This window comes from Pseudorca crassidens, chromosome 13 (genome assembly GCF_039906515.1).
Source record: "Pseudorca crassidens isolate mPseCra1 chromosome 13, mPseCra1.hap1, whole genome shotgun sequence".
Classification (NCBI taxonomy): domain Eukaryota; kingdom Metazoa; phylum Chordata; class Mammalia; order Artiodactyla; family Delphinidae; genus Pseudorca; species Pseudorca crassidens.
Window position 1 is genome coordinate 10,449,509 of NC_090308.1, and position 23,097 is coordinate 10,472,605.

Consider the following 23,097-nt stretch of genomic DNA (forward strand, 5'->3'; position numbering starts at 1 on the left):
TACACAGCATTCTGAAGGCTGGTTTCACTGTACAGAGATATATGATAACTGTATAGTAAGGAAACAGGGCACTTAAACTGTACATATGTATTTGCTGCTCCCTGAATATGGTAAAGCAGGAGACACTGTGTGTCATATAATCCATAAAATGCACTCTCATTATGCGGCCAAGAACATGGGATGTCAAACAGGTAGGAATGCCAGGCAGTACGTTCCTGTCAGACCTTGAGGTAAGCGGAGAGCAGGGGGGAGGGGACATTGCTGAGACTGGATAGGGAACCTGGGAAAAATAACAGGGCCTCTCTCTTCTGCTCTGACAAGTTTAGATTTTAAGTGATTTGGGGGCAGAGATCATATCTATTACCTCGTTTTTTGGTAGTTTCTAGAAGATTATTGGATATTTACGACATTTGGTGATTAGAGTGAAGAGATGTCACATAGGGCCTCATAGTAACCCTCTGCCTCCGAGAGTGGCCAGGACGACTTTTGTGGGAAGCTGCTTTCTTCTCTCCCTTGGAAGAGACCGATGGAGTCTGATTATAATTAATTTTAATAAAGACCTGACATGACGTGCTAGAATCCTGGCCATTCAAATGAAGTAGAGCCAGCCAGCCAGCCAGCTTGGACAAAAATCATCTCAGTTTCCCCTCACTATTGGCTTTAGAACAAGTCAAGTCCCGTTAAAAAGAATTTATTTATTGAGTGATTTTTGTGCCTAGCACTATAAAAAGGTATACAAAAGAAGGACCCTATCTGACATTCACTGTCTGAGTTGGACAGACAAGAAATATAATAAAATAATAGGCACCATCTGTTGAGCCCCTGACTTGCGCTATGCCGAGTAATACGTTCAGTGTGCATTATCTCTAATCCATGAATGCTTTCCACAAAGTGCCTGTTATGTGCCAGGCATTCTGGTTGCTGGGAACACCTCAGGCCTGAAGGAGGAGGAGGGCTCTGCCTTTGGGGAACCTACTTTCTAGTGCTTATAAGCAAGTGAGTATATAATATCATTTCACATTACGGTAAATGCTATGAAGAACAGCAAATCAGGGTAAGGAACAGAGAGGGATTCAGGTGTATGCAGGGGATATTGTAGGGCAGGCCTCTCTGAGGATATCACCTGGAGGGGTGGACTGAGCTATGCCAGCCAGGAGGACAGGTGTCCCAGGCAGAGAGACAGCAAGTGTACAGGCGCCTGGGAGAGATGAGCGTGGCATGTACACTTGAGGCCCAGCGTGGCTGGGATGGGCTGAGGGAGAAGCAGCAGGAGAGACAGGCAAATGATACATATTTCAGGTTTCATTCTGAGGACATGGGAAGCTCTCAGGAAATTTTGGGCAGAGGAGTGCTACCTGGAAACAGACTCTGAGATGGAGCTCTGCAGGCAGGAGACTTACTGTCCCACGACTGTAAGAAGGTGACAGAAGCAGGACTGGGTAGAGGCAGAACGTGTGTTCACTCAGCAGAAACCTCACTGGATCCTGCTGGAAGCTGTGGGGTTGGGATGACCCTCCAGAGTGTTCCCAGATTGAGGTGAAGGGCTAGACCTTGTAAGCGGGCATCAGTTGCTGTCTCCCGAGAAGGGTTACAAACTTTGGGTGAGGCAGCTCCCTTTGGGGGTGATGCTTGAAGACGTTTGCATCTGTGGGCCACAGCAGTCACCACCCCAGCATCTGGGGCAATGACACCTCAGTCCTGAAGAGGGGATCTCGGTGGCACACCTCAGGGTCACTACAGATCTGTTTATGTTTTAATTCTCGTAACAATCCTCCAACTTAGGCATTTTTATATCCTTTCTGAGACTCAGGGAGTTTAAGAAACTTGTTCAAGGTCACACACCTAGAAGACGCTGGATTTGAACTCTGAGTCTAAAGAACATAATTTTAAAAAATGTGGTAAAATATACATGACATAAAACTGATCATTTTAGCCATTTTTAAGTGTACAGTTCAGTGGCATTAAGTACATTAATATTATATAACCATCACCACCATCCAACTCTAGAACTCTTTCCATCTTGCAAAACTGAACCTCTGTACCCATTAAACAATAACATACTATAAAAATACTAATATTAAACAATTACTCCCCATTTTTCTCACTCTCCAGCCCCTGGAAACCATCCTTCTACTTTCTGTCTCTGTGAATTTGACTGTTCTAAGTACTTCATATAAGTGGAATCACACAATATTTGTCATTTTGTGGCTGGCTTATTTTACATAGCATAATGACTTCAAAGTTCATCCATGTTGTAATGTGTCAGAATTTCCTTATTTTTCTTTCAGTCTGAAAGCACTCCTTTCTATGTATCTACTACATTTTGTCTATCTGTTCTTCTGTTGATAGGCATATGTGTTGCTTCCGCTTCCTGGCTATTGTGAAGAATGCTAGGAACATTTGTATACAAATATCTGTTTGAATCCCTGCTTTCAAATCTTTTGGGTATATACCCAGAGGTGGAATTGCTAGATCATACGGTAGTCCTATTTTTAATTTTCTGAGGAATTGCCATACTGTTTTCCACAGCGATTGCACCATTTTACACTCCCAACAGCACTGCGCAAGACTTCTAATTTCTCCACATCCTCGTCAACACTTTCCTTTCGTTTTTTTCTTTCCTTTCTTTCCCTTTCCTTTTCCTCCCTCCCTCCCTCCCTCTCTTTCTTTCTCTCTGATAATAGCCATCCTAATGGGTGTAAAGTGGTATCTCATTGTGGTTGAAGACCATGCACTTTGCATGCCATCATGCTGTCTCTCAGAAAGGAATCCAAGATTGTCAGCATGCATCCAATCCCACCATTCCATCTGTGGGTGGAAATGGTGGCAACACTAGGTTAAGACTCAAACTCAGTTAATTTCCCTGGATTAACAGTGAGCTACAGCAGACCACATTCTGAATATCCCCTAAGACACCTAAAGAACGATACAAAATTTGGCACTGTATAAGAGTTAATCTTTAAAGGTTTTGCTCAAGGACCCTAAAATAGTTTAGAAAACTATGCTCTTCTTTACATATTTAAAAATTGATATTTATAATTTTATCATAAATTTAAACAGGTGCAAAGAATATAATTTGTAGCATATCATAAATATTGACATTTTAGAATAAAATGGTTACATCATTGTTTTAAATGTATCCAAATGGAATCTAAATCCTGTAATAGTTTGTTATCCACCATCATCCATTTAAGAAATATACAAGTAAGCTCGTCTTTAGCAAGCAAAAATTAAATATAACTCCCTGCCTTGCCTCCACTTCTGCCATGCCTTCTATGTTTGAAATTTTATTTCCATTCTACTTCCCCTTCAAAATTTTATGCTAATGTAATATGTTTATGATTGAACATCTTTTACTGAGTATCCTATCATACTTTTATCAAACAGTTGTATAAAAGTTAAAATTTATGCACTTTAAAATTCCTGTAACCATAGGGTCTACGTGATTTCTGGATTGAGTTATCATTACAATTACTAGTATTACACAATTGATCAAAACAACCTAAATGAATAGAACATTCTGATAAATGCTAACATGAAAACTAAAGTTTTACTGGAAGTTTGCACTTCTTAATAAGATAGGTGATGCTGTCCTTTTTTCAAACATTCTATGTAGTATGGATAAATTTTACTTATTGTTAGAATAACAAAGTGTTTAGCAACCATTCTATTTTTCATTTTTTAGAGATGAAGAATCGTTTTTTTTTTTTTTTTTTTTTTTGCAGTATGCGGGCCTCTCACTGCTGTGGCCTGTCCCGTTGAGGAGCACAGGCTCCGGACGCGCAGGCTCAGCGGCCATGACTCACGGGCCCAGCCGCTCCGCGGCATGTGGGATCTTCCCGGTCCGGGACACGAACCCGTGTCCCCTGCATCGGCAGGTGGACTCTCAACCACTGAGCCACCAGAGAAGCCCATGTTCTTAAAAATAAAGAGATGGGAATGGAGTTTTGTTATAAAAGTGTCCTTCAATTTTTGAAACTCCTGACTTATCTGCCCCCAATCACATGGTAATCCATTATCAAATGATAGTTCTAATGACCTGACGACTTCACCATTTTTTCCCTCAGCTTTGAAAGCAAAACTGACTGACTTGCAAGGGATTTGTTATCCAGTCTCTTATGGGTCGAGTTGTGTGCCCACCAAAGTTCATATGAAATCCTAACCACTGGTACCTCCAAATGTGGTCGTGTTTGGAAATAATGTTGTTGCAGATATAATTAGTTAAGAAGAGGTCATTAGAGTGGACCCTAATCCACTATGACTGGTGTCCTTATAAAAAGGGGACATTTGGACAGAGAGACAGACACTCACAGAGGCAGGAGGATGTAAAGGCACTGGGAGAAGCCGGCCATCCACCAGCCAAGTAGAGAGACCTGGAACAGAACCTTCCCTCACAGCCCTCAGAAGGAAGGAACCCTGCCCACACCTAGATTTTGGACTTCTAGTGTCCAGAACTGCGAGGCAATACATTTCTGCGGTTCATGCCACCGGTTTGTGGTAGTTACAGCAATGCTAACAAACTGGTACACAGTTCCTAGAGCCATTCACCTCCCCCACACTTACACTAACACCAACATTTTCACTTTTTCCTTTATTTGGTGCCAGGGCAGGGGGTGGGCTGTGTTAAACTCCAGAGCAATGAACCCTAGAAAGATTGGGAAGAGTGAGAGGGGCACCTTTCTTTTGTAAAGTGAGGGGAGGGCCATTGCAAAAGGGGGGCAGGGATATTTAATAAAGAGCGGATACTGAATTCAAGATCTGTATGTTGCTTTCCTTCAAAATATTCTTGTCCACATGCTCCTTTGGAAAGCCTTACTCAGCCCCAGAGGAGTAAGGGTACCTACTTTGAAGATGACTGTGCTGAACTGTAGAAAGCTTACTGAAATTCAGGGATGTGGAAAAACTTTTGTCAGCTGGAGGTGCTGATGACATTTTCATGGAGGTTATGACATCTGCTGGCCTTGTGTGTAGGATTTTGGTTTGTGGCAAGGAGAAGGAAGGCATACTAGCCAGAGTGGAAGCAACTTGGGAATGGACTTCTGACTAAACTAACGACTCAGTAGGGTGGGCCTACAGAGGACCTGCACTTATGGGTCTAGGAGCTTGTACTTAGGCACTGGAGACTTTTGCGTGAGCGAGTGACATGATGAAAGTGATGCTTAGGAAGATTAGTTGGGCATCAATACGGAGGATGGGAGGATGTCTGCAGAACTAGGAGGTAGGAAGCAATCCAAGGGTGTGGTCAATAATGAGTGGATCAGTGTAACGGCTTTGGAAATGGAGAGGCGGCTGTTTGCTGGTTGTGATGGACACAGAAATCACAGGCCTGTATTATAGTTAAACCTGTGCCATCTGCTCGATGATCTTTTCAGGTAGGCCGCCCAGTCCCAGAACTAACTCCCTGCCTTGGCTCCACTCCTGCCATGCCTTCTATGTTGGTGGAATACTTAAAGTCCAGAAAGACACCGTGCTTTTCAAGTTGGTCAAGTAGAGGTACAATAGGGGCAACATTTCCCTATTGTTGGGCTGATCCTTTCATTGTAAGGATGGAATGAGTAAATGTATGGGGAACCACTTGGTTTAATATAAAGCACTCTGCAAACGGAAAGACAGGACTCTTCATTACTCATTACTCTACTGTGGCACACTACTCTTTCTTAGAGCAAGTGAAGAGGTTTTCTGAGTGCCTCATTCAACGTTAGCCTTGAGTAACTGAAATCCAGGTAATAAAAGCTCCATTGTATGTTGCCTGAGAATTTCACTGGGCTTACATCCCTTTCCAAACTGGGAAGGTGCTACAAGACCCCCTGCTGAGCTCCCCCAGGGAGAAGAGCCACTCTTCACATTCCTTCTGGATCCTCTGAGGTGTCTGGCCTCGTGCCCAAAAACACTCAGAGGACTGTTCATTTTCTGTCAGAATCGTGAGGCTTCCTGATTGTGTAGCAATGGAAACAAAGCTTTTCTATGCTCTGAAAAGCAAGTATTTTTTATGGCCACATGCTCTCCTCACTCCCTGGTCTAAGCTGGGAAGCACGCAGGGCATCAGAACAATCCAGACACACAACTTTCTCTTTTTCTCTCTTGCATTGGAGACCATTGTGTTTTTAAGACTCTGAGAGGATAAGAAACTGGGGGGGGGGGGAGTGGGGGGCTCGTCACTATCTTTATAGTCATTTCTCTAAATCACATTCAAATGAGTGACTCTATCTGTGACCCAGAGTCACTGGAAACTTTCGATGTTCTTAACCCCAGAGGACTCTCTTGGCTATCATGGGAGAGACATGACTTAGTGGCCATGTGGCTGCTGACTCTACTAGGACTTACCATTTGGCATTTCTTCCAAGGGTGGAAAGGAGATTATCAATAATATTTGAGTGAGTTTTCTTACCTACATCGGCTCTATCTCTTATTTATGCGTATCTTTATTTGAATGGCTTCAGTAAGAGCATATCCAATGGTAGAAAGACAACATGCAAGCGTCAACTGATCCCCTCGGCATAGACGCCTGCTCCCATTTCATAGATGGGGATGATAAGCCCTCCTGGTGAGATTACAAGAGCCCCTGTCATTTCATGTGTACTTCCCAGGTGCCAGGTACAGGGGCCAAGTGCTTTACACATTAACTCGTTCTCTCCATCAACCTATGGTGTGGGAATATTAACATCCACATTTTACAGAGGAAGAAATGGAAACCTAGAGAGGTTAACTAACTTTCCCAAGATCACAAAACAAGTCAGTGGCTGTGTCAGTCAGCATGAGTTAAACTAGGCTTTGTGACAAACAGCCCCCAAATCTTAGTGGCTGACAACAACAAAGGTTTATCCTCACTCATGCTCCAAGTCTACGGAGGGGCGGGAGGCTCTGCTTCTCCTCACTCTGGAATCGGGGCAGACAGAGAAGCCCCTCCGTGGGAGTTGCTGGTTATCATGGCAGATAGAAGAAGAGAACATGGCAAAGTGCTCACTGGTGACACATGTTCCTTCTGTTCACTTTGTTGGCCAGAGTCTGTCACATGGCCACTCCTAACTGCAAATAGACGAGGAAGTACAGTCTTACCATCTGGGAGGGAAAGGAGGAATATTTGTGGGCAGAGGGAGCACCTGAGAAGAAAAATATTTTCTTAAGCCTGTGCCCTTTACCCTTTCATGAACGCTTCCACTCACTGAGCACCTCCTGGGGGCCAGGCATTACAGATATTATTTTCAGTCCTCACCACAACACTATTAGGGAGATATTAGCTTCACTTCATAGTTCAAGGCCCAAAAAAGTCTTGAAATAGCTTGAGTCAGATGGCACAGGGAAAAAAAGGCGCCTTGTGCAGCATTCAGGTCAGCCTGACTCCAAAGACATCCATGAGGATTCCCAATACCATGGATGTCACTTTAGTTTCACAAGAAAAAAGCCATATACATTTTTAAAAGATTAAAACTTTAGTTAATCATGTGTTTATTTTCTAATTAAAAAGGTAATAATTGCTCATTGTTAAGATTCAGACAATGCTTACAGTTTTGAAGAAAGTGAAAAATGACTAATAATCAATCATTAGAAGGAACCCTGCTAACATTTTAGATATGCCCTTCCAGAGGTGCTGACTTATAATTTGCTTCTTCACATAACAATGTATTGCGAACATCTTTCCAATAAATATACTTCATTTTTAATGGCTGCATAATATTCTATTGACTGTACCACAATTTAGTTAAAATTCCCTAATGATTTACAATACAAATGATAAACAACATTTATCTTGTTTTCAGTTCCATTTCTTTCTGAATAGTGATGTCTAATAGCTTTTCCTTTTTTTCTTAACCAATTCATGCCTTCACCGATGAGAAACACTGTAATGGTCAAAGATCATTAATCAAAACCTTTCTCTCCCTCTTCCATAGGGACTCCCCTCAAATGCTATTTAAAAAAAAAAATTTTTTTCCCCCTAGAGTCTCAAGCCAGGGGTTTTCCTTGGCATTTCTTTTTGTTTTCATATAATTTTTCTGAAATGCCCACATAAACTGCTTTCCCTATCTTCCTCCCACCCTCCCCCCTCCTTCCTTCTTTTTCTCCCTCTCTCCCTCCCTCCTTCCTTCCTGTATATCCATACTCTTATTTTATTTTACATTTGCATGTCCCTAGTCTAGATCCCTTAAATAAAATGTCTGTGCCCGCTGTTCCCTCTACAGTGAGGCATTCCACGCTTTCCAGCTCTAGCCGTGGTGCTCCCTTTTCTATGCTTCCAAGTTCCCCCGTTCAGATCCACCACATCTCCACCCACTGCACGGCCCTCCTGTGCTAGTGGAGCTCTCTCGTCCTGGAATGGTCTCTACTGTCATCTGTGGTTGGTCTTCAGAGTCCAGCTCAAACGCCTCTCTTTCAGGAAGGCTTCTCTGGCCCCTGTCCTGAGTCAAAATTAGTTGTTCTTTCCTCTGTGCGTCGTAGCGCTTTACCGTTACCTCCACTATGCACTTATTCAGGAAAACATTTACTCAGCGGCGGTGGTATGCTCTGGAGTGCTGGGGCTGATACACAGAACTAGCCTTGGCATCCACTCTAGGAGTCTTCCGCCACTGGGGAGGTGGATGGGTAAACACATCGTCTCAGCCCCTTGCGGTGAATGCAAAAGTGGGGGTAGGTGCGAGGCGCCACGGGAATAACAGGGCCCTGCCGGCACTGGTGGACTTTTATTTGCTGCATGTTCTGCCTTAATAAAAGTCAAGATCCTGAGGAAAGGGACCCATTTTCAAATTCGCCTTTGGTCCGGCCAAATTTGTTGATAGTAAGAGCCTGAGGTGCGTGACCTTAATGAACCAGTGTCACAGGTGTGCTCAGGCGAAGGGGCTAGTGTAGGTGGTCACCGGGCGCAGGTCCAAGCCCATTACCCATACTCCCCGGAATCAGTGTACTTTTCACATCTTTTTTTCTCCCTGAAATGAACGCACATTCCCCTCCGGATTTAGAATAGAAGTAATGGCTCTTCCACGAAAGCCTGGAAAATATGATTTTTCCAGAAATGGTTTGGGTCGGTTATAGATCTTTGGCTCCTGGCAACTGTAAGGACGGGCTGCGCCCTCGCTGGGTGTGTTTGCTCCGAGACCCGACCGGGAATTTCTCCGGGACCCCGCTCGCCCCGCACCTCGGCCCGCAGGCCACGTGCGCTATCCCGGAGAAGAGACTCCTCGCGCCGCGCGCCTGGGAGCCGGCGCCTCTTCTCCGGCTCTTCCTGCCACCCCGCGCCGCCCCCACCTCAGCGGCGGCCGCGCCGCCCGATCCCGTCCGCGCCGGCTCCGGCCCGGGTCTTGCCGGCCGCCCGCCGCCGCGGCCGCCGCCGCCGCCGCGCTAGCCGAGCGGGGAGCTGGCGCCGCCGAGGCCGCGGCGGCCCGGGCGTGGGGGCAGCGCCGCGCACGCGCGCACGCGGGGGTGGCGGGTCCCTGCGCCCTGGCTCCGCACGCCCGGGGCCCTCGGGCCGCCCCCCCCCACGCAGCCGCCGGGAGCCGCCCGATAACCTGAGCCCGCGTGGCCGCGCCGGCGGGGACGCAGTTCCCCGCACGAATCCTCCTGCCGCGGCTGGGAGGGAACATTCCTGCTCTCCCCGCCCGGCCCGCGCCCGTTCCCGCTCCTCCCCCGCCGCGTGTTTTCCGCCCCAGTAAAGATCGTGCCACACAAATAAGCCTCGAATGCCCTTTGCCGAGCGGGCGGGAGGGCATCGAGCGCTGGGCCCGAGCGGGCCATTTTCAGGGCGCGTCTCCGGAGCCGCTGAAAGTCTTGTTTTCTCCCCAAAGTGGAAGGTGTGGGGGGCAGGGGCGGGCAAGGGGCCGCTTCCAACTGCTACACACGCTCGAATAGTTGTCAGTAAAATCGAACTGACGTCAGCCCCGGGGAAAAAGATAGGTCTCTTTTGTTCTCATGTTCTCCCCCCCTCCCCTGCGATCAAAGGCAAAAAACATTTTTTGGAGGTGGGGGGAGAGACAAAAAGGAGAAAAAATTGCAAGGCAAAGAGATAGCTTCCATTAGAGCTCCAGCCCGGGCGAAGGGAATGTTTAATGAATGCATCAAGCCTTTTGATCACCCTCGCTTGGTTGGGTTCAGTAGTGCCGGAAGGTTAGTTGCATATCCTGTGGCTGATCTGAAATTCGATCAGCAGAGGGGGCACAGAAAAGAAAAGCATTTTAATGGGAATCAATAGAGGATCATAGGTCCTGGAAGGAAATACGTGTTGATTAAAAATGCCACAAGATTAAAAAATGTTCACGACTGGTTTAAAAAAAGAGAGAAAGAGGAAGAGAGAGAGAGAGAGAGGAGAGGGGGAGGAGGGGAAAAACCCTTAGCAATCTATTTTCTGTGTGTGCTGCTGCCAGAGAGGCAGTCAGCGGACCAACAGTTTGTGTAATGCTTCAAGCTGCAGCAGGCAAATTTAAAGCTGTATGCGCAGAACAACATAATAAATGCTTACTGAAAATGCATTTCTATTTCTAAGCGGGGTTCACTCATGCATTATACAAAACACCTAGGGCTGCAGTAGCGAGACACAAGGGGACAAATAAGGTGTGCTGTGACTCAAGTTCTTAAAACTAAACTCTTGGGCTTTTAACAGTTGAGAGCTAGAGCATATACACTTTTTTTTTTCTTTCTTCAGCTGAAACTAAATAGCTTTGGAAGTTACCACGGACTTAAATTGTCTGAAACTTAAAAAAAAGTTGTAATATAAAAAATTTCTGATATCTGTGAATGTGAAGAGAAGGGTAGAGTGGGGAGTGAACAGTGGTAGATAGCATATTGATTGGGTTGCAGAGTGGAAAATTATTGCCCTGTAGGTAGAGAAAGTGATCAACAATGTGATAAAAACGGTTGAGGGTTATATGGCTATTTACCTACTACAGTGGGAAAGGGAGAAAGGCCTTTTAAACCCACTCTTTAACACAAAAAACACAAGTATACACCCTGTCTGCATGGCGTCTTGGAGAGGAACCAATAGCGTTTAAATGTAGACACATTTAACACGCAAAGTTCCTTCATTATTGTGAGGGAATTTAGCTGGCAGTGGACCCTTCCTTTCCATGGTCTCTTGAAGGCTCCTCAACCGGCTGGGCATTCCAGTCTTTGCCCCTTTCCCCTGTCTTCCTTGTTCTCACCTTTTCTTTTAGTCTCTCTAAAGAACATAAAAAGGAGCAAGGAGGGTTTTCAGGGCAATTTCCCTCGGGTATTCCCAATATTTAATTGCAGCAGTTTGGATAGAGCAGGATCTGTCAAAATTGAGACTTCTTTGTTCAGCAACAGCTCCTCTTACCTCAATGATTTCTAGCTCCACGAGATTATAAAATCATCTGAGGAAGAGGGTTTATCTCCTTTCTCATTCATATTCCCAACAGTGTCCCTGAGAACAAAACCTCGCACCTAGGAACCAGTAGAGAGAGCTGAGTGAGACTTAATAGTAGCAGATCACACACTGATCACGCTCTGAAATCCATTAAAAAGGAAGATTATTGCTGGGTTAAGTCCAGACAAGTCACTTAGCTTCTCTGAGCTTCCAGTTCCTCATCTGTAAGATGAGGGATGCTTGTATCTACCCATCAGGGCTTTTGTGAATGAAATAATATATGTAAAGCACGCTGTGAGATATTTATATACATATTTATATAAATGTTTTCCTTCTCCAAAGATACCCCCACCCAGGAGCCATGCCTCCTTTATTCAAACTCTTGTGTAGTCTCTGAGCTGGAGTGACACTCTATGACTTCCAAGGCTAGATCATAAGAATCTTGCTGCTTCTATACCTGGGTCTCTTGGAATGCTCCTTCCTGGGACACTCTCTCAGAACCCAGTTGTATTCAAGAAGCATGTGGAGGCCAGGTCACCTGTAGTGCTCAGCTTGATAACATGGAATTGCTCCCAGCAATGAGTTCCCAGACAACAGATAACATCAACTGCCCGCCAAGTGAATTAGCCATCTTGGAAGTCCAGTCCTGTTGAACCCTCTGACGACTTCAGCCCCAGCTGCTTTCTCACTGTAATTGCATGAAAGACCTGAAGCAAAGAGTACCCAGCTGAGCCCAGTCAACCCACAGAACCATGAGAGATAATAAATAAGTGTATAAAATGAGCAAGTGATAGTTTTTATTAATATCTTAATTTTATAGTAGGTACTAAATCTGCCTGTTGTTATAATAAACATAAATGAAAGAAGCTAGCAGCTTGACAGTCTCTTCCTTGCCCCCTTCCTTCTGTCCCTGGGTTATTTTTCACCACCCACAATATCATGTTAGCCCTTATTCCTCAAGGCTATTAAGCTGGGTACTGGCAACATAAAGACACAGAATTTTGTAAGCCCTTTCTGGGGGCTTAGAGTCCAATTGGGAAGAGAAGATGCTGTTTCCAAGAAGGAGAAGCCACTTATGCAGTGCTAGGTCCTGGCATAGCAATGAGTGTTGAACCATCTGTTGTTAAATGAAAATATTGTTTATTTTCTATAACATGCACTTAGGAGGGGGGAAGCTATCTAGGGTTTGAGCTGAGCTGGCCTTTGCTCGTAGGGATTTTTTTTTTTTCCTTCAGCTTCTTTCTGGTGCAGTTCTACCTTTCCTGGGATTTTCAAAATGCTAAGAGTTCAGGAGGACAAATATTTTCCAATTTAGGAGGCACCAAAATGAGCAGATCTGGGGTCCTATTTTATTTTAGTATTTATAATACTGAATGCTCACTTGGGAATATACACCCTCCCATGTGTGATACAGTCAGTGCCCTTGGCTGTTGGTTGAGTAAGCAATGGCTTTCGTGTGGAAGGAATAGAGCTTGGGCATGGCCCCCTTTTCTCTGAAACTTGCCACACCTACCATGGGCTTCATTTCCCAGGGCTGCAGTGGTCACCAGACGCTTCTCTTCTATCACAGTTAATTCCACCCAAGAAGGGTATGAGGGAAGGAGAGGTGTGGGCAAGAAGTCAATTCAGGCTCACAAATCAGTAAAGTACAACTTAATTTGTACTTATAATGTTTCTGTGTTTTTTCTTAACTTACTATAAACTGTTTAAATAGATTAAAAATTAAAAAAAATTTTTTTGATCTGGCTGATATACGTATGTATACATACACATAATGAGTCTGGTGAAAAACATTTTTCAGGAGCAAACAGGTCAGCCACTACTCTTCACAGCTCTTCACAGTTCCTTCAGATGTTTTACTCTGAATGCAAGAGTTAACAACAACCTGCTGGAATGGAAACTGCTTTCTGAAATGCAAAGTTGGAAAGTGTAATATCATCTCATAAGGTGCTGGCCAAAGTTGCATCCCATCCCTTGCTGCTATCTCTGGCTTGGTTTGCATCATCTCCATGGTAGCTTTTCATGCTTCATTCTCATCAGATGGTTGGGTCCCAAGATGAGTGTTCTTGGGGCTGAGGCTGGTTCTTGAAATGGGGCCCTTTTCATAAGCTTGAAAAGCGTGTACCATCCATTTAATTCTTCCTTCAATCCTTCCTTTCTTCTTCAATTCTTCCTTTCTTCTTCAATTCTTCCTTCCTCATTTATTCATTCAATAAACAAGTATTATCTGCCTATTATCTGTGGGCCACACACTGTCTAGGGCCTGGGGATACAGAGATGAGCCGTTCGACAGCTTCCAGGTTTGTTGGAAAGACCTGCAGGTAATCAGATAAATGTTGATGGGGAGACTGGAGTGATTATGAAAACTCCAAGAACAGTAGTCAGGGAATGGAGAAGGAAGGGGGAAGCCTCAGAGAGTCTGACCTAGAAAAATGTCTGGGGATGAGCCAGGTGAAGGCCAGGGCATGTGAAAATGTAGTAAGAAGGGAGACTGGACACTTTGCTGTACAGCAAAAATGAACATAACATTGTAAATCAACTATACTTCAATAAAATGAATTTAAAAAAAGAAGGGAGATTGGAATCGTAAGTCTTTGAAATGTTGGGTGGAGGTTACTAATTTTGCGCTGAGCTCTGTAAAGACACCTAGACACAGAAATGTTTAAGCTAGTCCTGACATTAAAAAAAATTTAAACAGTGATAAATGTAAAACATTATCACGTACTCACCTTTCAAGCTACGAGAGCTGTTTTTCAGACTAAGTGAACTCAGGTTTCCTTACATCTTTCAGCAAAGGCTTCTCTTGAATGTGACTGACCCTTTTAAAGAGTTTCATCTGAAATAGTGGTAGTAGCTGCCATTTTTGAAAAGTGATTTTTTTCTTTTACTTTTATGATTTTACCTTAATATCTTGTTGATGTTGATTATATTCTGTAATTCTAGTTGCTTACTTTTGTACCTACAGATATTCTGAGGTGTTTGTACTTATTTTGTAGTTATAGTATTTTAACTTCATTTTACATTTTCTTTTTATTATGGTGAAATCTCTATATAACATAAAATTTACCATTTTAACCATTTTTAAGTATACAGTTCAGTGGCATTAAGTACATTCACATGGCTGGGCAATGATCACACCATCCATCTCCATTAACTCCCTTTTCTCCCCTTCCTTCCTCCTCTGGAAATTATTTCGTCTCTGTGAATTTGACTACTCTAGGTACCCCATATAATCACTTTACATTTTAAGCTTTTTGGCAGAATGGCTGTCAGACTTGAAATGATGATGGAGAAAGATTTTACAAGATGAATTACTGAAATTTTTAATACATTTAAGTGTTCTGCACACGATTTTTAATTTTCTGTGTATGTGTAATTTATTCTGAAACTGACTATATCATTGTGTCTCATGTCATCATCCATGGGGTCGAATCTTTTAGCCTGATAAAGACTATTGAACAATTAGGATAGTACTATAAATTAAGTCATGAGATCGTATCTCATCTAATTTGATTGGATCTTGCTTCTGTATGTAAAATTAAGTGTCCTCCAGCTAAAACAATCTTATTCACTATTCCTCAGAACAACTTTGTTATTAACTCCCTTAATATATGAAAGAAGATGACTGATAGTATGATGTATTTTTTTTTTCCAGAAAAACTAAGAAGTCTTTTTATTTCTCCCTCATCTTGAATTTCCACTCAAGATGTATTTTTGTAATCACTTATTTTACACATTTCTGAATAGAGTAAAAATAACATTTTATTTCACTCACAAATATCTAAGAAATAACACTTTATATTCTAATGTATAAAAATGTCAATTTAAATAGTAAAATTGACTCTGAGAAATAAAGATAGCTTTACATCAACTCAAACCTTTGTAAAAAATATATTACACAGTAAGATTAGAGACATACTCTTAGGTTATAAATAATCTTATTGCCAAGTTATCCATATGAAAATTTAATTGATAAAAATTATACATTGCAATAAAAATAATCTCTATAATAGCAAAATTTAAGCGTTTACAGCTTTTTGCTTTCAATATGATGTCATCTTGGCCAGGATGATTTAAAAAAGGCCTTTACTCTTAGAACTAATTTCTTTATAGGAATTCCAGTTCTTAAGCTGCAGTAAAGACAGAGGAACCTCATTAATTCTCACTTTGCTAGTCCATAAACCCTATAATTTCCACAAAAATTCCTCAGCAATATCATTTTACTTCACAGGAAACATTTTATAGCCGGGAGCTCTAGGCAAATCTCAAATCACTAAGAATTCATTACTTTTGCCAAATATACTACAGGCCATTCACTAGCTGACTATCATAAAGTATTATGACTCAACTACATTTATACACATAAACTAGTAATGCAGATATCATGATTTCAAATTCAGATGTAAAAAAATCATTTTGTGCATATATTCACATATTTCCATATATAAAAATATATATTATGTGGTAGACTGTTATAATAATAGCCCCTACTGAACTACATTTCCCTGTATTTGTGCCCTTTTGCTACTCCTTCCATCAAGACGTGGAGTACATTTCTCCATCCTTCGACTATGGGCTTGCCTTATGACTTGATTTGACCAATAGAATAAGGCAGAATTTACACTGAGTGCCTTCTGAGCCGAGGCTTCTAGAGGCTTTGTAGTCTCCACTTTTGCTCTCTTGTAATCCTGAGACTACCATGCTATGAATAAGCCCAGCATAAATGACTATGAGAGAGGCTCAGCTATCTCAGCCATCTTGGCTGAGCACAGCTGGTCCATCAACTAATATGGTTGTATGAGTTGGCATAAAGGAGAGCAGGAGAAGATCTGCCTGGCCAACCCACAGAATCATGTAGAATAATAAATTGTTGTTTTGAACCACTAGGCTTTGGGTTGGTTTGTTGGATAGCAGTATATAACTGATAAATTAGAATTTAGTACTGATTGGTGTGACTAAAGGATTTCCTTGTAGTAGTAGTATACTACTCACTGTATGTCTTGGGTGACAGTAAAATTCCCATGGCTGTTTAAAGTTAAAACTGGGAAAACTTAAGAAGAAAGGGCCAAAGAAATACAGAGTGTTACAGGGCCCAATTCAGCTGCTTGGGAACTGCTACTTTAATCTTAGAGACCTGTTACATCGCCATATTAAGCAAAGCATTTACAGTTAAATTTACTTGAGATCAAATTCTAGCTCCAGCACTTATTAATTTTTTAAATTAATAAATTTTTCACAGAACTAGAACAAAAAATTGCACAATTTGTATGGAAACACAAAAGACCCCGAATAGCCAAAGCAATCTTGAGAAAGAAAAACAAAGCTGGAGGAATCAGGCTCCCTGACTTTGGACTATACTACAAAGCTACAGTCATCAAGACAGTATGGTACTGGCACAAAAACAGAAATATAGATCAATGGAACAGGATAGAAAGTCCAGAGATAAACCCACACACATATGGTCACCTTATTTTTGATAAAAGAGGCAAGAATATACAATGGAGAAAAGACAGCGTCTTCAATAAGTGGTGCTGGAAAAACTAGATAGCTACATGTAAAACAATGAAATTAGAACACTCCTTAACACCATACATAAAAATAAACTCAAAATGGATTAAAGACCTAAATGTAAGGCCAGACACTATAAAACTCTTAGAGGAAAACATAGGCAGAACATTCTATGACATAAATCACAGCAAGATCCTTTTTGACCCACCTCCTAGAGAAATGGAAATAAAAACAAAAATTAAAAAACGGGACGTAATGAAACTTAAAAGCTTTTGCACAGCAAAGGAAACCATAAATAAGACAAAAAGACAACCCTCAAAATGGGAGAAAATATTTGCAAATGAAGCAACTGACAAAGGGTTAATCTCCAAAATTTACAAGCAGCTCATGCAGCTCAATATCAAAAAAACAAACAACCCAACCCAAAAATGCGCAGAAGACCTAAATAGACATTTCTCCAAAGAAGATATACAGATTGCCAACAAACACATGAAAGAATGCTCAACATCACTAATCATTAGAGAAATGCAAATCAAAACTACAATGAGGTATTACCTCACACCAGTCAGAACGGCCATCATCAAAAACCCTACAAACAATAAATGCTGGAAAGAGTGTGGCGAAAAGGGAACCCTCTTGCACTATTGGTGGGAATGTAAATTGATACAGCCACTATGGAGAACAGTATGGAGGTTCCTCAAAAAACTAAAAATAGAACCCAGCAATACCACTACTGGGCATATACCCTAAGAAAACCATAATTCAAAAAGTGTCATGTACCACAATGTTCACTGCAGCACTATTTACAATAGCCAGGACATGGAAACAATCTAAGTGTCCATCGACAGATGAATGGATAAAGAAGATGTAGCACATATATACAATGGAATATTACTCAGCCACAAAAAGAAACGAAATTGAGTTATTTGTAGTGAGGTGGATGGACCTAGAATCTGTCATACAGAGTGAAGTAAGTCAGAAAGAGAAAAACGAATACTGTATGCTAACACATATATACGGAATCTTAAAAAAGGTTCTGATGAACCTAGGGGCAGGACAGGAATAAAGATGCAGATGTAGAGAATGGACTTGAGGACATGGGGAGGGGGAAGGGTAAGCTGGGACAAAGCGAGAGAGTGGCATGGACTAATACATACTACCAAATGTAAAATAGATAGCTAGTGGGAAGCAGCCGCATAGCACAGGGAGATCAGCTCGGTGCTTTGTGACCACCTAGAGGGGTGGGATAGGGAGGGTGGGAGGGAGACGCAAGAGGGAGGAGATATGGGGATATATGTATATGTATAGCTGATTCACTTTGTTACAAGCAGAAACTAACATACCATTGTAAAGCAATTATACTCCAATAAAGATTTTTTTAAAAAAATAAATTAATAAACTTTATTTTAGGTTTTCAAGACAACTGAGTGGAAAGTACAGAGATTTCCCATATATCCTTGTCCCCACTATCCACAGCTTCCCCTACTATCCACACTTCACACCACAGTGGTACATTTGACCCAATCAATGAACCTATATTGACACATCATTATCACTCCAAGTCCATAGTTTACGTTAGGGTTCACTCTTGGTATTTTACATTCTATGGGTTTTGACGAATGAATAATGATACATATCCACCAGTATGATATAGTTTCGCTGCCCTAAAAATCTTTTGTGTTCCATACCACCTGTTCAACTTTTCCTCCCCAATACCACTCCTCTGGCAACCACTAATCTTTTTACTCTCTCCACAGTTTTGTTTTTCCAGAATGTTATATAGTTGGAATCACAGTTATATAAATTCTTCAGATTGTTTCTTAATTTATTAATGTGCATTTCTTTTCATAGCTAGATGGCTTATTTCTTTTTAGTGCTGAATAATATTCCATTGTCAGATGTACCACAGTTTATTTACCCATTCACTTACTAAAGGACATCTTGGTTATTTCCAAGTTTTGGCAATGTGTATAAAGCTGCTATAACTATCTGTATGTAGGTTTTGTGAGAATATAAGTGTTCAGTTCATTTGGGTAAACAGCAAGGAGCATTATTATTAGATTATTATTAGAAGACAGGGTAAGACTATGTTTAGTTTTGTTAGAAACTGACAAACTGTCTTCCAAAGTGACTGTACCATCTTGCATTCCCACCAACATGGGCTCTACATTCTTGCCAGAATTTGGTGTTGTCAGTGTTTTGGATTTTAGCCATTCTAATAGGTGTGTAGCAGTATCTCATATTTGTTTTAATTTACATTTTCCTGATGACACATGATGCGGACCATCTTTCATATCCTTCCTTGGCATCTGTATCTTATTTGGTGAGGTATCTGTTCAGGCCTTTTGCCCATTTTTAAATTGGGTTGTTTATTTTCTTCTTGTTGAATTTCAAGAGTTCTTTATTTTGAATCAGTCCTTCTATCATATGTGTCTTTTGCAAACATTTTCTCCCAGACTTTGGCCTGTCTTTTCCTTCTCTTGACATTGTCTGTTACAGAGTGGAAATTTTTAATTTAACGAAGTTCAGCTTATCAATTATTTCTTTCCTGGATCCTGCCTTCAGTGTTACATCCAAAAAATTATTGCCATGCCCAAGGTCTTCTCTTCTGTTGACTTCTAATAGTTTTATAATTTTTCATTTTACATTTAGATCTGTGCTCCATTTTGAGTTAACTTCTGTGAAGGGTGTAAAGTTTGTGTCTAGATTCGTTTTTCTTTTTGCATGTGGATACCGAGTTTTTCCAGCACCATTTGTTGAAATAACTATCTTTGCTCCGTTGCATTGTCTTTGCTTTTTTGTCAAAGATTAGTTGACTATATTTATGTGGGTTAATTTCTGCACTCTCCCTTCTGTTCCATCAATCTATTTGTCTCTTCTTTGGCCAATATCACAGTCTTGATTACTGTAAGTACTGAAGTCAGATAGTGTCAGTCCTTTAACTTTGTTCTTCTCTTTCAATATTTTGTTGGCTATTTTGGATCTTTCACCTCTATATATAAATTTTAGAATGAATTTGTCACAAGATAAACTGCCAGATTCTAGATTGCCTTGAATCTATAGATCAAGTTGGGAAGAACTGTCCTGACAATATGGTCTTCCTCATGAACATGAATATCTCTCCATTTATTTAGCTCCTCTTTAATTCATCAGTTTTTGCAGTTTTCCTCATATAAATCTTATACATATTTTGTTAGACTTATACCTAAGTATTTCAGTTTTGAGGGGTGCTAATATAAGTGGTATTATGTTTTTAATTTTAAATTTCACTTGTTCATTATTGGTATATACAAAAGTGATTGGTTTTTGTGTATTGACCTTATATTTTGCAACATTGCTATAATCGCTTATTAGTCCAAGGAATTTTTTTGTTGATTCTTTAGGATTTTCTACATAGATGATCATGTCATCTGTGAACAAGGTCGGCTTTAATTCTTCATTCTCTGTTTGTATACCTTTTATTTCTTTCCTTGCCTCATTGCATTAGCTAGTATTTCCAGTATGATGTTGACAAGCAGTGGTGAGAGGGGACATCCTAACCTTATTTTGGTATTTGTTGGAAATCTTTGACTTTCTCACCATTAAGTATGATGTTAGCTGTATATATTTTTTTGGTAGGTATTTTTATCAAGGTGAGGAAGTTCCCCTCTATTCTTGGCTTACGGAGAGTTTTTTTCATAAATAGGTGTTGGATTTTGTCAAGTGCTTTTCCTACACTTATTAATATGATCATGTGGTTTTTCTTTTTTAGCCAGTTGATGTGAATTATATTAATTGATTTTCAATTGACTGCATACTTAGGATTAATTCCACTTGGTTGTGCTTTTTTTTTTTTTGGTGGTACGCGGGCCTCTCACTGTTGTGGCCTCTCCCGTTGTGGAGCACAGGCTCTGGACGCGCAGGCTCAGCGCCCGTGGCTCACGGGCCCAGCCGCTCCGCAGCATGTGGGATCTTCCCGGACTGGGGCACGATCCCGTGTCCCCTGCACCAGCAGGCGGACTCTCAACCACTGCGCCACCAGGAAAGCCCAGTTGTGCTTTTTATACAGTTAGATTAGATTTGCTAATACTTTGTTGATGATTTTTGCATCTATGTTTATGAAAGATACTGGTCTGTAGTTTTCTTGTAATGTCCTTGCCTGGTTTTGGTATTAGGGTAATGCTGGATTCATAGAACGAATTAGGAAGTATTATCTATGCTTTGAGACTTTGAGGATTGGTATATTCAATGTTTGGTAGAATTCACTGGTGAACCCATTCCAGCCTGGTGCTTTCTGTTTTGGAAGGTTCTTAATTATTGATTTAATTTCTTTAATAGATATAGGTCTGTACAGATTGTTTATTTCTTCTTATGTGAATTTTCGCAGATTGTGTCTTCCAAGGAGTTGGTCATTTCATCTAGGTTATCAAATTTGTGGGCATAGAGTTGTTCATAATAATCCTCCATTATCCTTTTAATGTCCATGGAATCTGTAGTGATGTTCCCTTTCATTTAGTAATTTGTGTTTCCTGTTTCTCTTTTTTTCTTAGTTAGCCTGGCTAGAAGATTATCAATTTTTTTATCTTTTCCAAGAACCACCTTTGCTTTGTTGATTTTTTTCTATTGATTTCCTGTTTTCAGTTTCATTGATTTCTGCTCTAATTCTTATTTTTTTTCCTCCTGTTTACTTCGGATTTAGCTTTTTTTTCCTAGTTTACTAAGGGTGAAGCTTAGATTATTGATTTTAATTAATTTTTGGCTGCATTGGGTCTTCATTGCTGTGTACAGGCTTTCTCTAGTTGTGGCAAGCGGGGGCTACTCTTCATTGTGGTGCGCAGGCTTCTCACTGTGGTGGCTTCTCTTGTTGCGGAGCATGGGCTCTAGGCATGTGGGCTTCAGTAGTTGTGGCATGTGGGCTCAGCAGTTGTGGCTCATGGGCTCTAGCATGCAGGCTCAGTAGTTGTGGCGCATGGACATAGGTGCTCCGCAGCATGTGGGATCTTCCCGGACCAGGGCTCAAACCCGTGTCCCCTGCATTGGTAGGTGGATTCTTAAGCACTGCGCCACCAGGGAAGTCTCGGATTGTTGATTTTAGATCTTAGTGTCTGATGAGTTCAATCAGTGCTATAAATTTCCCTCTAAGCTCTGCTTTCACTGCATCCCACACATTTTGATGTTATATTTTCATTTTCACTTAGTTCAGAATATTTTAAAATTTCTCTTGACATTTCTTTTTTGATGCATGTGTTGTTTCGTCATGTTGCTTAATCTTCATGCATTTTGGATTTTTCCACCTATCTTTTAAAAAATTGACTTCTAGTTTAATTGCATGTGGTCTCAGAGCATACACTGTATGGTTTTTCTTCTTCTAAATTTGCTACGGTGTGTTTTATGGCCCAGTATGTGGTCTGTCTGGTAAATGTTACATGTAAGCTTGAGCAGAACATGCAATCTGCTGTTGAATGATTAAGTAGTCTATAGTGTCAATTATACCCAGTTGATTGAAGGTGCTGTGGAGTTCAACTATGTCCTTATTTTCTGCCTGCTGGATCAGTGTATTTCTGATAAAGAGGTGGTAATGTCTCCAGATATAATAGTGAATTCATCTGTTTCTCTTTGCAATTCTATCAGTTTTTGCCTCACATATTTTTTTTAAGTTATTTTTATTTTTTATTTATTTTTGGCTGCATTGGGTCTTTGTTGCCGTGCGTGGGCTTTCTCTAGTTGTGGTGAGTGGGGGCTACTCTTCGTTACGGTGCATGGGCTTCTCATTGTGGTGGCTTCTCTTGTTGTGGAGCATGGGCTCTAGGCACGCAGGCTTCAGTAGTGTGGCACGTGGGCTCAGTATTTGTGGCTCGTGGGCTCTAGAGCACAGGCTCAGTAGTTGTGGCGCATGGGCTTAGTTGCTCTGTAGCATGTGGGATCTTCCCGGATCAGAGCTGGAATCTGTGTCCCCGATATTGGCAGGCAGGTTCTTAACCACTGCACCACCAAGGAAGTCCTGCCTCATGTATTTTGATGCTCTGTTGTTAGATACATACACATTAAGGATTCTTATGTCTTCTTGGAAAATTGACTCATTTATCATCAAGTAATGCTCTTCTTTTTCTTTATTTAACTATAGTTGATTTATAATATTGTGTTAGTTTCATGTGTACATCTTCAGATTCCTTTCCATTATAGGTTATTACAAGATTTTGAATATAGTTCCATGTGCTCTACAGTAAATCCTATGTTATATATAGTGGTGTGTATCTATTACTCCCATACTTCTAATTTATCCCTCCTTCTCCCCGTTCCCC